This window comes from Paroedura picta, chromosome 3, assembly GCF_049243985.1.
Source record: "Paroedura picta isolate Pp20150507F chromosome 3, Ppicta_v3.0, whole genome shotgun sequence".
NCBI lineage: Eukaryota > Metazoa > Chordata > Lepidosauria > Squamata > Gekkonidae > Paroedura > Paroedura picta.
The window spans coordinates 42552131-42562573 of record NC_135371.1 but is presented as its reverse complement, the minus strand read 5'-3'; the positions used below and the strand labels follow the sequence as shown (position 1 = coordinate 42562573).

Here is a 10443-nt window from a genome sequence, read left to right as displayed (position 1 = left end):
GCTCTGGCCCCTTTCTCCCCTGGACGGCCTTTGTGTCGCCTTCTGTGCGGGGCTGCGCGTGTCATATCAGTCCACTGGAAAAAATATGAAAGTCAAGTCGCGTCGCCCGTGACAGGGAAGACGACAAAAGGTGCAAGCCGCAGACAATGTGATGCGCTTGTACCGATATTGTAATGATGCAAATGAAGGCGAGGGGACGAGCCGCCTTATTATGTACATAAATACACACAGGCTCGCCGTGCCATCTTTGAATGCGGGAGAGGGAGAGGGAGGAGGGGAGGGGAGACAGAGAGAGAGAGAGAGAGAGAGAGAGAGAGAGAGACCGGATTTTGCTGCCAGGTTGAAGCAGGCGACTCCCTCCCTGGCAGCCCTGCTGGCTGGCTGGCTGGCGGCTCCCCTTCCTGCCCATTCATTCATTCATCCATCCACCGCCTGCCCTGCCACCCCCCCCCCCCCCGCGCGGCTCCTCTTTATCCAGATCCACCAAAGGGAGCGGCGGGGCAGAGGCGAAAGGGTGGTCGCGCTCAGCAAATCCAGATGTGCCAGCTGCAGCACAGGGCGGCTCCAGCCCACAAGGCGGCCCGGGAAGACGGCAGCACCTGACCAAAACCCTGCGTTCGCCCAGAGCAGCATAAGACTCTCCTGTTTCTAAATATATATATATATATTATAATAATAATAACAATAATAATATCCACTAGCGATTAGTATGCTATTAGACTAAAAGGAAGCCTCAAGGAAAGGAGAAGGCACTCCACAGGGAAGGAAGACGTCGGGAGACGCCTCGGGAGAGAAGGTAAGAGTCTCACACAGAATGGGCGATGCACAGCCGAGGCGATGCGGGAAAGGGGGAAGGAAGGAGGCTCTCGGGCGGACCTGCTCCAGCTTGGCAGGGGGACCCGCCGAGCGACTGGCTGTGCCAAGGGGGTTGCGCCGGCTTGGGAAAGGGATGCCCACGGCGGAGCACCTGGCGGGGGGGGGGCTGTTCCTCAGCCAAGGATGGCCTCTTTTCGCAGAGCCTCCCGCTGCCCTCTGTGGAAGCCAAAGCACATGGCGTGGGGGGCTGGGGGGGGGGAAGGTGTCCCTTAAAGAGCGCGATTGCCCCGAGATAACTGAGCAGAATGGGAGCGGGGTGAAGGTGGGGGCAGGTCCAAGCAAGGAAGACTGGCTGGATCTTCGAAATAACTTTGCCGTGGTCGGCTTGGCAGATCTGTGGGGAGAGGTTGTTTTCTTGTCACCCCTGGTTTCGGGTGGCCAGGCCAATTGCAGGGATCTCTCGAGTGCCCGAGAAGACTCTCCCTGGAACTACGTGCGTGCGGGAAGGCAGGTCCAAGGGTGAGGGCTGCATTTCTAGCACAGAGCCCCATGCCGGGGGACGTGGGAGAGTTGTCTCTCCACCCCACCCCACCCCCCTCGGTCCCAGGGAGGGACCCACTGCCCATCCTTCCTGGAGCGAGTCGGGGGGGGGGGACCACGGGCAGGTGGCCTGGCGCGGCACAACAAAAGGCGCGCAGACAAGTGGGTCTGGCCCCGCGGCAGGAGTCGCCTTAAAAGCAGGCGCGGAATCCGCATGCAGGCCCCGCGGGGGCTGTGGAGCCCAAGAGGAGGAGGGAGACCCGCGGGGGGGGGGTTTAGCGGGAGGGGACCCACCTGGAGGAAGAACCCCAGAGACCTCCGGTAGGATGGCCCGGGGGAGCGGGATCTTCAGCAAGGTCGGCCCGCCCGGCTTCCTGCTTCGATGGAAGCCCCCCACCCCCACCCCGCGCAGGAGGGAATGGCGGCGGCCAACCCCCTGGGCTGGTCTCTTGCCTTGGAACACCTTTAGGGTCGCCCTAAATCGCCCACCGCCTTATTGCACACACGCATAGCTTTAGCGACCAGGCGAGAAAACGAAAGCGACCCAGGGAACCACAGAGCTCTTGGGAATCACTTTGTCTCTCGGGAAATTGACCTTTGGGTTTCTAGCAAAGAACGGCACCATTTCCCTGGCTGGAGCAAAAAAAACTAAATAAAGCATTTCGGTCGAGGAGGTGGGTGGGTGGGGGGTGTTTAAAAGAATGATCCCAACTCCGGTTTCCTCTCCATTGTTCGGCGATTTCTGCATAATCCGGGCGCGGATTCTCTTCTTCTTCATCGGCGTCTCGTCTTTTTCTGCGGGGCCAACTATCCTTTGGAAACCCCGCAGCTCCGGGGAGCCCCTCTCGCCTGCTCCCTCTGCACCTGCCTGCCTTGGGAGTCCCAGTCCCGTGCAGGAGATTTAGGCAGCTTTGCATGTCTTTAAAACCCTCCAACTCCAGGCCAGGCATCCCTGGGTTGCTGGGCTGGTTTTTTAAAAATTTCCCCCCTCAAGGCCAGCTTTGAACCTAATTCCCTTTCTTCCCTCCCCCCCCCTTTTTTTTTTCTTTTCCTGTTGCGGGACCCCGCAACCTGGGCTGGGTGGCTTGAAAGAACAGCGCAAGGTTTTGACAAATGCCCTTTCAAAAATTAGAACCAAGGAGAAACGTAGGCTAGGGCTCAGAGAAAGTAGGCACCCTGCAGGCAAATGTCCCCTGCACACCGTCTTCTTCCAAAGTGGCCCCTTTCTTCCCAAGTGCAGTAGGTCTCACCAGATGACCCTGTGAACAATGGTGGAAGTTCACGGTCACCTGGCAAAAAACAATCCTCACTTAACCCGGGCTCAAAATGGCTCCGCTCGGGAGTGTTTCTTTCTTGAGTGCCCATACAACGTTGAGTCGAATGGGTCTTCCCTTTTCTTTCCGGTCATCTACCATGCCTAGATCCCACCGGGCGTCTTCCTTTTCTCACGGGGGTAGTCACGGCATCCCCCGCTGGATCTTTTAAGTAGCCGACGGGCTGTCCGTGGAAGCTATCGGGTCGCTGGATTAATTCTAATAAGTATGTCTCGGACCTAGCCTGTCTACTGTGGAGGAAAAGGGAAGGATCCCTTCTGGACTTTCCTCTTTGGTCCGCCTCGTCCTTTCGCCTGCCTCATCTCCGAGAAAAGGGAGCCAGGCTGCAGTCCTCAAACGTCTAGCTGGGACACAAGTCCCTTTGAATAAAACGAGGCTTCTGTGTGAGCAAGCCTGCATAGGATTGCACCGCAAACCTGCCCTGCCAAGAAATCTCCGGGGGAGGTTTGGCCATAGAAGGAGGTCTTTTATTCGGAGGGAATCTCTTCGCATGTCTAAATCTAGCGGTGTGTGGGTTTCCACCGGGTGGTTGAGGCTGGGCTGATGGATCCAGGACAGGTTCGTCTTTGCCTTGGAAACTGCTGGGGAGGGAAACAAAGCTGAAGGGGAGGCAGAGAGTGCCTTTGGGCCGGCGGGGGGGGGGGAGGCGGGGGACAGGACAGAGGACTGCTACTGAGCAGACTGACAAATTGCAGGTTAACGAAATGTGTTTACAAGCTGTCAGGTGCATCTGCTGGGGCGGAGGGGTTTTTTAAAGGCAAGATAGAACAGTTAAGAGTGAACGGGGCAAATGAAGAGCTGCCTCAGAAATGCAAATTATAAGGGATTGAGGTGGAGAGAAGATAAAGGCTGTTCTTTCTTTCTTTCTTTCTTTCTTTCTTATCGGCCACACTTTCCCAAACCACCACCTCCTCCTTTTTTCTCCTTCTTCCTCCTCCGGAAGTCCTGGCCATTCAAATGTGCGTTTTAAAGAGAAAAGCTCATTAGCTCGCCAGAGCAAAAGGACGTGGAAGGCCGAGGAAGAGGCAGGCTGCGGTTAGTGAAGATTTGGGGATAGCTACCAAAAAAGGGGGGAGGGGAAGGCTAATGGCTAAATTGAAGGAGGGGGTTCTGTTTGGGTCCCAGGCTGAAGCCCAACTCAGGGCTCTTGCCGACCGTCCGATTCGGCCGGTCTGGGCAACGGGAGAGAGGGGTCTGGCGGCTGAGCAAGGATCGGGGAGCCCAGACAGCATCGAGGGTGGCAGAGGCACCTGGCTAAAACGACGGCGCCTGCCATCAAAAACGGCAGCCTAAAACTGCAGCATGCTGGCCTCGGCGGAAACTTCCATGACCTGGACGCGGCAGGGTTTAGTCCCGAGTAGAAGGCACAGAGGCTTGAACGTCAGGAAACTCCGGGGGGGAGGGTGCGGGGGGGGGATGCCGTTATAGAGGGGAAAGGCCTGGCGTCCCCCTCCCCGGTTTCCAGCAGGACAGTCGGTCTGGGCCGAGGCGCGATCCTCTGTACCTGCAGCTGCAGCCAGCGAGGGGGGGCGGAGGGCGGGGGGAGTTGGTTGATGCCTGGACAGCCAACCCGGAAGACACAGCCAGAGAGGGGTGGGGGGAGGGAGGGAGGGAGGGGGAGAGGGTGTCTGACGCCACTGGCTGTACGTGTTTCTATTTCTGTACCTGACTTCGCCCGCTGGTTGGGAGACGGCGAGGGGGCTGCAGCAGTGGCAGCAGCTTGGCCGTTCCCGCAGCCCAATCGCCCCCTCCAGTCCGTCTGCCTTCTCTAGGCGGCCACTCCCCTCTCCCGCCCGAAAGCTCCCTCCCTCCGTCCCTCCCTCGGATGCGGACACCGAGAAGCTGCCTTGTGCCACCGCTGCAGAGGCCGGACGGGCGTCCTGCGAAACCGCCGTCGGGGGCTGCTGTGAGTACCTCCGATCTGCTGGCTGAGGCGGCTCTCCCGCCCCGGCGCTCCTCGGGAACGGTGTGCTTCCTTCTCCGGGCCTTCTCCGCTCCGCTTGCCCAGCCTTTCTTCCCGTCGGAGGGTCGTGGTTGGCGCCGCAGGCCCTGAGCCTCTGGCCCGCCAGCATCGCCGAGGTTCGCTTTGAAGGTGCCGCCACAAGACTCTTTGTCCTTTGGGTGGCCGGGCAGGCCGGGGAGGCTGGGAGCCCTCTCCCTCGCAGACAGGAAAAGGGGGCAGGAGCGACGGCTGTTAGGAAGGCGGCGATGTGGGGCCGGAGCTGGGGGCGGGGGAGAGAAAAGACTGCACGGAACGTCGCTTCTGGGGTCTGCCCTCCGGATCTGCAGACAGAGCGAAGCGGGCAGGGCTCTGGGATGCCCCACGGGCCAGGCCGGGCCTTGGCAGAGAGCAGGCAAGGAGGCAAGGAAGTTGGGAGCTCTGCAACGAGTGAGCGTGTCCCCCGGGCACGGAGAGAGTGCGCGAGATCCTTTGTACTTGTCTTGCTGCGAGGAGATCTATTAGGAAGTCTTTCTGGCAGGAGATTAAGGAGGCGATCTCAAAGGCGCGATGGGAAAGCAGTCTCTCTCTGAAGGCTTGGGTGGGAGAGTGGGTGGAGTGCTCTCGCTGTCACCCAAGCCACGGGAGGTGACCCAGGAAACCGGGAACGTTCTTTGGCGCGAGACTTGCGCGGGTGCGGGTGTGCATAGAGGCGAAGCATCCGCAACTCTTGGATCTGGTCCTGTGATTCCAGGCCTTTCTTAAAGGGAGGAGAGTCCTACCAGCTGCCTTTTGGTTCACAAGTTGTGCTTTTTAAGTCTCTCGGATGGCGGTAGGGGAGGGAGCCAGATTCCTGCGAGTGTCAATAGAGAGCCCTGGTTCTGTCCGTTCCTGTTGGGGTCGGTCCCCCCCCCCGGCCCCCACATATCTCAGACTCAGGTGCCTGCTGATCTCGACGGGCACAACTGTTGCAAAAAGGTACGGGGGGCAGGTTCGCCTCCAAAGTGTGGCATCCTCTGTCAATCATCCTGAAAGAACCAGGGGTGCAATTCCACGAGACCCGGTCCCTCGAGAATAAATAGTATAAAGCCAGGAAAATGGGAACCAGAAATGTATTTTGGGGTGTGCGTGTGGGGGAGGCCCAGTCTTGATAACACCGCTAATTTATGGGGGACAAACATTTTGCGACTCAAAAAGCGTTTTCTTCGTAGTCCAAGAGGCATCTGCAAGAGTACCTGCAAGCAAGAGAACTTTTACTTTGAATGTCTAGTTCCAGAGAAGGCTGCTCCCCCCTCCGCCCGCTCTCTCTAGGTCGCGCACACAGATCGACGCCTCCGGGACAGATCCCGCGCTGTGTACCGAAGCATCCCCGCTCTCTCTCCCGCTGCCGCCCGGCTCTACCCGGCCTCGCGAGCCTGTCTCGACGGGCGGCCTCCGCTGAGGCTGGAGCCGGCCATCCGTTCCCCGCTGTCCCTCGGGCCCAGGCCGGGAGCTGGGCGCTGGGGGCCGCCTGGCTGCGGCAGCGCTGCACTCTGCTGCCCTTTCAAGCGGACGGGCTCTCCGGGGGACTTTCAGGAAATTGACAGCATCGTTGTTTAACCAGCCGTGTGAAGCGGCTTGACTCTCAGCCCCGGGAAATTAGCTAAGCGGCTTCCCCCGGCTCTATGCCGAGGAGCGAATGAATGAAAGGCGAGATACCCCCGCCTCTGGCCCGCACAGAAGCCCCCCAGCCCCATCTCCTTTGCAGCCACGCATTTCCTAACAGGTCCACCCGGGAAAGAGCAGCGCTGCGCCCAGCAAAGGGCTGCACGAAGCGCAGGACGGGAAACGAGGCCGGAGACCTTCCTCGCATTACTATTACACGCGCGGGGAGGGGGGGGGGGTCCGATCTCGCTTCAATATCAGGGGGAATTGCGCGGAAATGGTAGGCGCCCTCGCTCTTTTCTCCCTTAGGAAGAATCCGGAGAACTCTCTCTTCCTCCCCAATAAATCGCCCGGAGAGGTTCCATGAGCAGAACCAGCAATATGTTTTTTAAAAGATTTGTATTCGGCATGGCCATTTGATCCAGAGCGGGGAAGAGGCAGCGGCACCAGCGTTCGCCAACCAGCTCTGATGTGAACCCCGCATGCAGGAGGAAGGGACAGGCAGAGGCAAGCCGAGAAGGGAAGGCGCAGGATTGGGGTGCCCAGCGAAGGAAGGAAGGAAGGAAGGAAGGAGGGGACCTCGAGAAGCTCGGCCTTGGAAGACTAAGGATAGACGGCAGGGGAGGCCCTAACAAATACATGGCTGCTATAATAATAATAATAATAATAATAATAATAATAATAATAATAATAATAATAATAATAATAATAATAATAATAATAATAATGTCTTCCACCGGGAGGCATTTGAAAATGTCTCCAACGCGCCACGGCCAGAGCTCTTCCTTCCCGGGTTAGAAGGCAAAAAGCGAGGCTGAGCCGGCTGCGGAGTAACCCGACACGCGGGGCTTCAGGGGAGTTTCCTGGGCGGCCGTGGGGGTCTCTCTCGCTCTCTCTCCATAAATCAAGTCGCTTGATTAATCTTTACAATTTGTCTTTTAAAACAAACAAGGGCGAATTATCAGCTCGTTAACTGCGATTTTATCACCTGTCTAAAACAAACAGCTTCACTCCCCCCCTCCCCAAAGAACCCCCCCCCAGTCTTGCAGGATGGGGGGGGAAGGGCAATAATGAAAAACAGGGAATTACTTAGTAAGTTAATCGTTATGATTTGTGTCTCTGTGTTGTTGTTGTTGTTCTTAAATGCTGGTCTGAACAGAAAGGTTGCGGCGGAGTCCAGGGGAGGAGGACAGGCAGTGGTGGAGGAGGGTCGCGATTTGCTTGCTGGGAGGTTTGCAACTGCCACATGGGCCAGGCTGGTTGGCACAGAAGCCTCAAACGCACCCACCGTTCATCTTTGTGTTGGGTGTGTGTGTGAAGCATCTAACATGGAGAGGCTGGAAAGAGGGGGGGGGGGGGGGTGGGGAGGATCGACATAAAGTTCCCCTAAGGTTTAAGGTCGATTCCTGTCTTCGAGATTATCCTGGAAAGAAGGAAGGAAGGAAAGAATGAAGGAAGCTATTTTTAAATATCTTTCCATTTGATCTCGGGCATAGAACAGTTCCGTGGATCCAGCATTATTTTGAGGATCGTTTTGTTGTGAAGGCAATGAAGGAAATTTCACCCTAGTCGTTCTCTCTCTGGGCCTGGTCCAGGGTAGCTCTCCCTTGATAGCTCTCCGGCCACCGGCCCTTTGTCTCCTAGCACTGTTCCTTGGGGGCGATGTCGCTCTCAGACCCTGGAGGTCGGGGGGGGGGGGCCCGAGGACTCCCCCAGTTCCTGGCTAACCCACCCCCCTCCCCGCTGCTCCCCCAGGACTCCAGCATTGCAGGACTGGGCAGGAGTCGCAGGGCTCCTTAGAGGAGACAAAGTGCTGCTGGGGGGGGGGTGAGAGATCAGCATCAGCAGAGCTCCCCCCAACACAAGGCAGGGAGAGGCGGGGGGGGGGGGAGTGAGCGAGGAGGCGCGGCCGGGCCCTGCGGCGATTTCCCCCGGCACCCCGTGCTTGGGCCGGCCTGGACCCGAGAAGCCTCCTGGCCTCCCTCCCGGCGCCCCGCAGTGCGAGTTACGCCCGGCTCCTGCCGCTCAGCTTGCCGAGGCCGGGCCGCACCAGGCGGGGAATCCCGCGAGTGGCCCCGGGAACGAAGAGAGGAGGGCGCCCGCAGCAGGGACGCCGAGAGCCAGGACGAGCGACGCCCCCCCCCCCGCCATCCCCCTGACCAGGCCGCCTGGACCGCGGAGCGGCGGTGGCCGGCAGAGAAGCAGCGCGCAGGGAGCGCCGCGGGGCCTTCCCGCCCAGACTGGGTGCCCGCCGGGCGGGGGGGGGGTGCAGGGAGGGAGGGAGGGGGGTCCTTGGAGCTCCAGGCCCCTGGGCACAGCGGGCGGCGGGGAGGGGGCGCCAGGAGGAGGGGGCGGAGGAGGAGGGTGATTAAAAAGTTCATTTCCTGGCGAATTTGGCAGCGGCGGGTGACGTCACGGCCTCGGCGTCTCAGTGACTGGGCCGACCGGCTGGGACAAACGGCCTCCTCAGGCCCCAGGGCCCGCCTGATGGTCCTTCCCCCGCCCCCCCCCCCTCGGGCAGAAAAGGGAGCTGGAGGGAGGCAGCACGGGGAAGGGGAGGGGGGAGGAAGCAGCCCTCGAGAGGACACCCCCCCCCCGCCATGGAGCCCGAGCTGATCACCCTGCCATCCCCCCCCCCCAATACACATATTTTTGGCCCAGGTGAATGGACTGGCTCACCTTCCCCGATGCCACCCGCCGAGCTCTCCCCTCGCCTGCCTGTGTCAAGCGCCCGCCCGCCGTGCGACAGCTATTCATCCCCCGGTGCTGTCATTTCGCACGCCACCCATCCACAAAGAGTGATGATGATGCAATTTGATCTCGCACACCCCAAAGTCCTGTCATCCGCGGAGGGAGGCAGGCAGGCAGGCAGGCAGGCAGGCACGCATGCCTCCCGCACTCGAGGAATGATCCCGCTTGGGCGCCGGCCTGCTGCAGAACTGGCCTCTAAGGCACGCCCCGGCGGGGACGACCGAAGTTGGGCTCCCGGAGATCCAAAGGGGGGGGGGGGGGAGACGAAGTCATGGCACGCTTCTTTCCCAGAGAACCTGGACAGGAATTTGGAGGCCAGACCTCAAGAGCGACTGACAAAGGCTAGGCAGGTTTCAAATGGCATTTCTGTTGCATCAGACGCGCTGGTAAAGGCAGCAGGCTTCTTGGTCGCACAGAACTCTTCCTTGGGCATGGAAAGGGTGACAAGGTGACACGGCAAAAGAATAATGTAACATTATCGTCTGAAACGTTCGGAAGCTGTCTGGTTCGAAGCGTAGCGGCTCAAACGAGGGAATCTCTTCTCTCCCAGTCCCCAACACGGACCCCCCCCCCTCCCGGCGGGAAACACGGACTGCCCAAGTAGCAGTAGGAAGGAAGGCTTTATGGATTCCGTATAACTGGATGGCTATCTAGCCGATCTGAAGCCGATTTAAAGTCAGACTAGCATATTAGGTGAAATCACGTTTTTAAAATGGGGGCCGCAGTCAGCGTTCATGGCAAGGAAAGACAGGGACTTGAGGCTTGGTGTAATCCCCCCCCCCTCCAATCACACACTTTGCTCCAGAGTTAGGCTTTTCCTAACATGCAGACTGCTAGGCGAGGGCCCTGAAACCAGTGTGAAACTTAAGCAGCTCCTTAGCTTAAAAGCCTGTTGTTTCCGAACGAGTCTGTTTGGCGCCCTGAAACTGGCGACATGGAAGGCCGTTTGCTGTCGGGCACTATGATCAGCTGGCTGAAGCCGGGCCTATCCTTAGGAGCCAGCCTAGGAGTGCCAAATTCACCTCTCCCCACTTTCTCTGAGCCAAGCAAACTGAGCTTACTGGGGTGGGGGGGGGGGTGGGGGGCGGTTTGTGTCCCGGCCACAAAACTCTGTTCCTCGAAGGACAGACGCCGGCGACAATCAAGGTGTCCGAGGAGGAGGAGAGACTTGAGGCTAGTTTGAAACCAGCCTGTCTGGCCGGGTCTACTTGGATTGCGGCTGGGATGGAGATGCTCCCGTCCCATCTTTCCTGAACGGATTCCAAGGAGCTGCGATGTTTTCAAAAGACCACAAACAGAGATTTAGCCCGGATTAGGGAGGGGAGCTATTTGTATTTGCAAGGTTGGTTTATATTTATTATGTCTGCTTGCTCAACTCAGTGCAGACTTCTCGCTCGCTCCCTCTTTCTCCCCCCCCCC

General features: G+C 58.9%; 1 protein-coding gene across 3 annotated transcripts in view; it reads left to right on the top strand.

Moving 5' to 3' along the window:
• Positions 1 to 484: 484 nt before the first annotated feature.
• The window catches only part of GATA2 (GATA binding protein 2), a 29938-nt gene continuing 19979 nt past the window's right edge, over positions 485 to 10443 (top strand). Inside the window, exon 1 of one of the 3 annotated variants that reach the window (XM_077325415.1) lies at positions 485 to 796. The gene's annotated coding sequence lies outside the window, so the exon portion shown is untranslated. Of the gene's footprint in view, positions 797 to 4361; positions 4597 to 10443 lie in introns of those variants that run through there. The other 2 variants (XM_077325413.1, XM_077325416.1) reach the window with 2 other exon arrangements.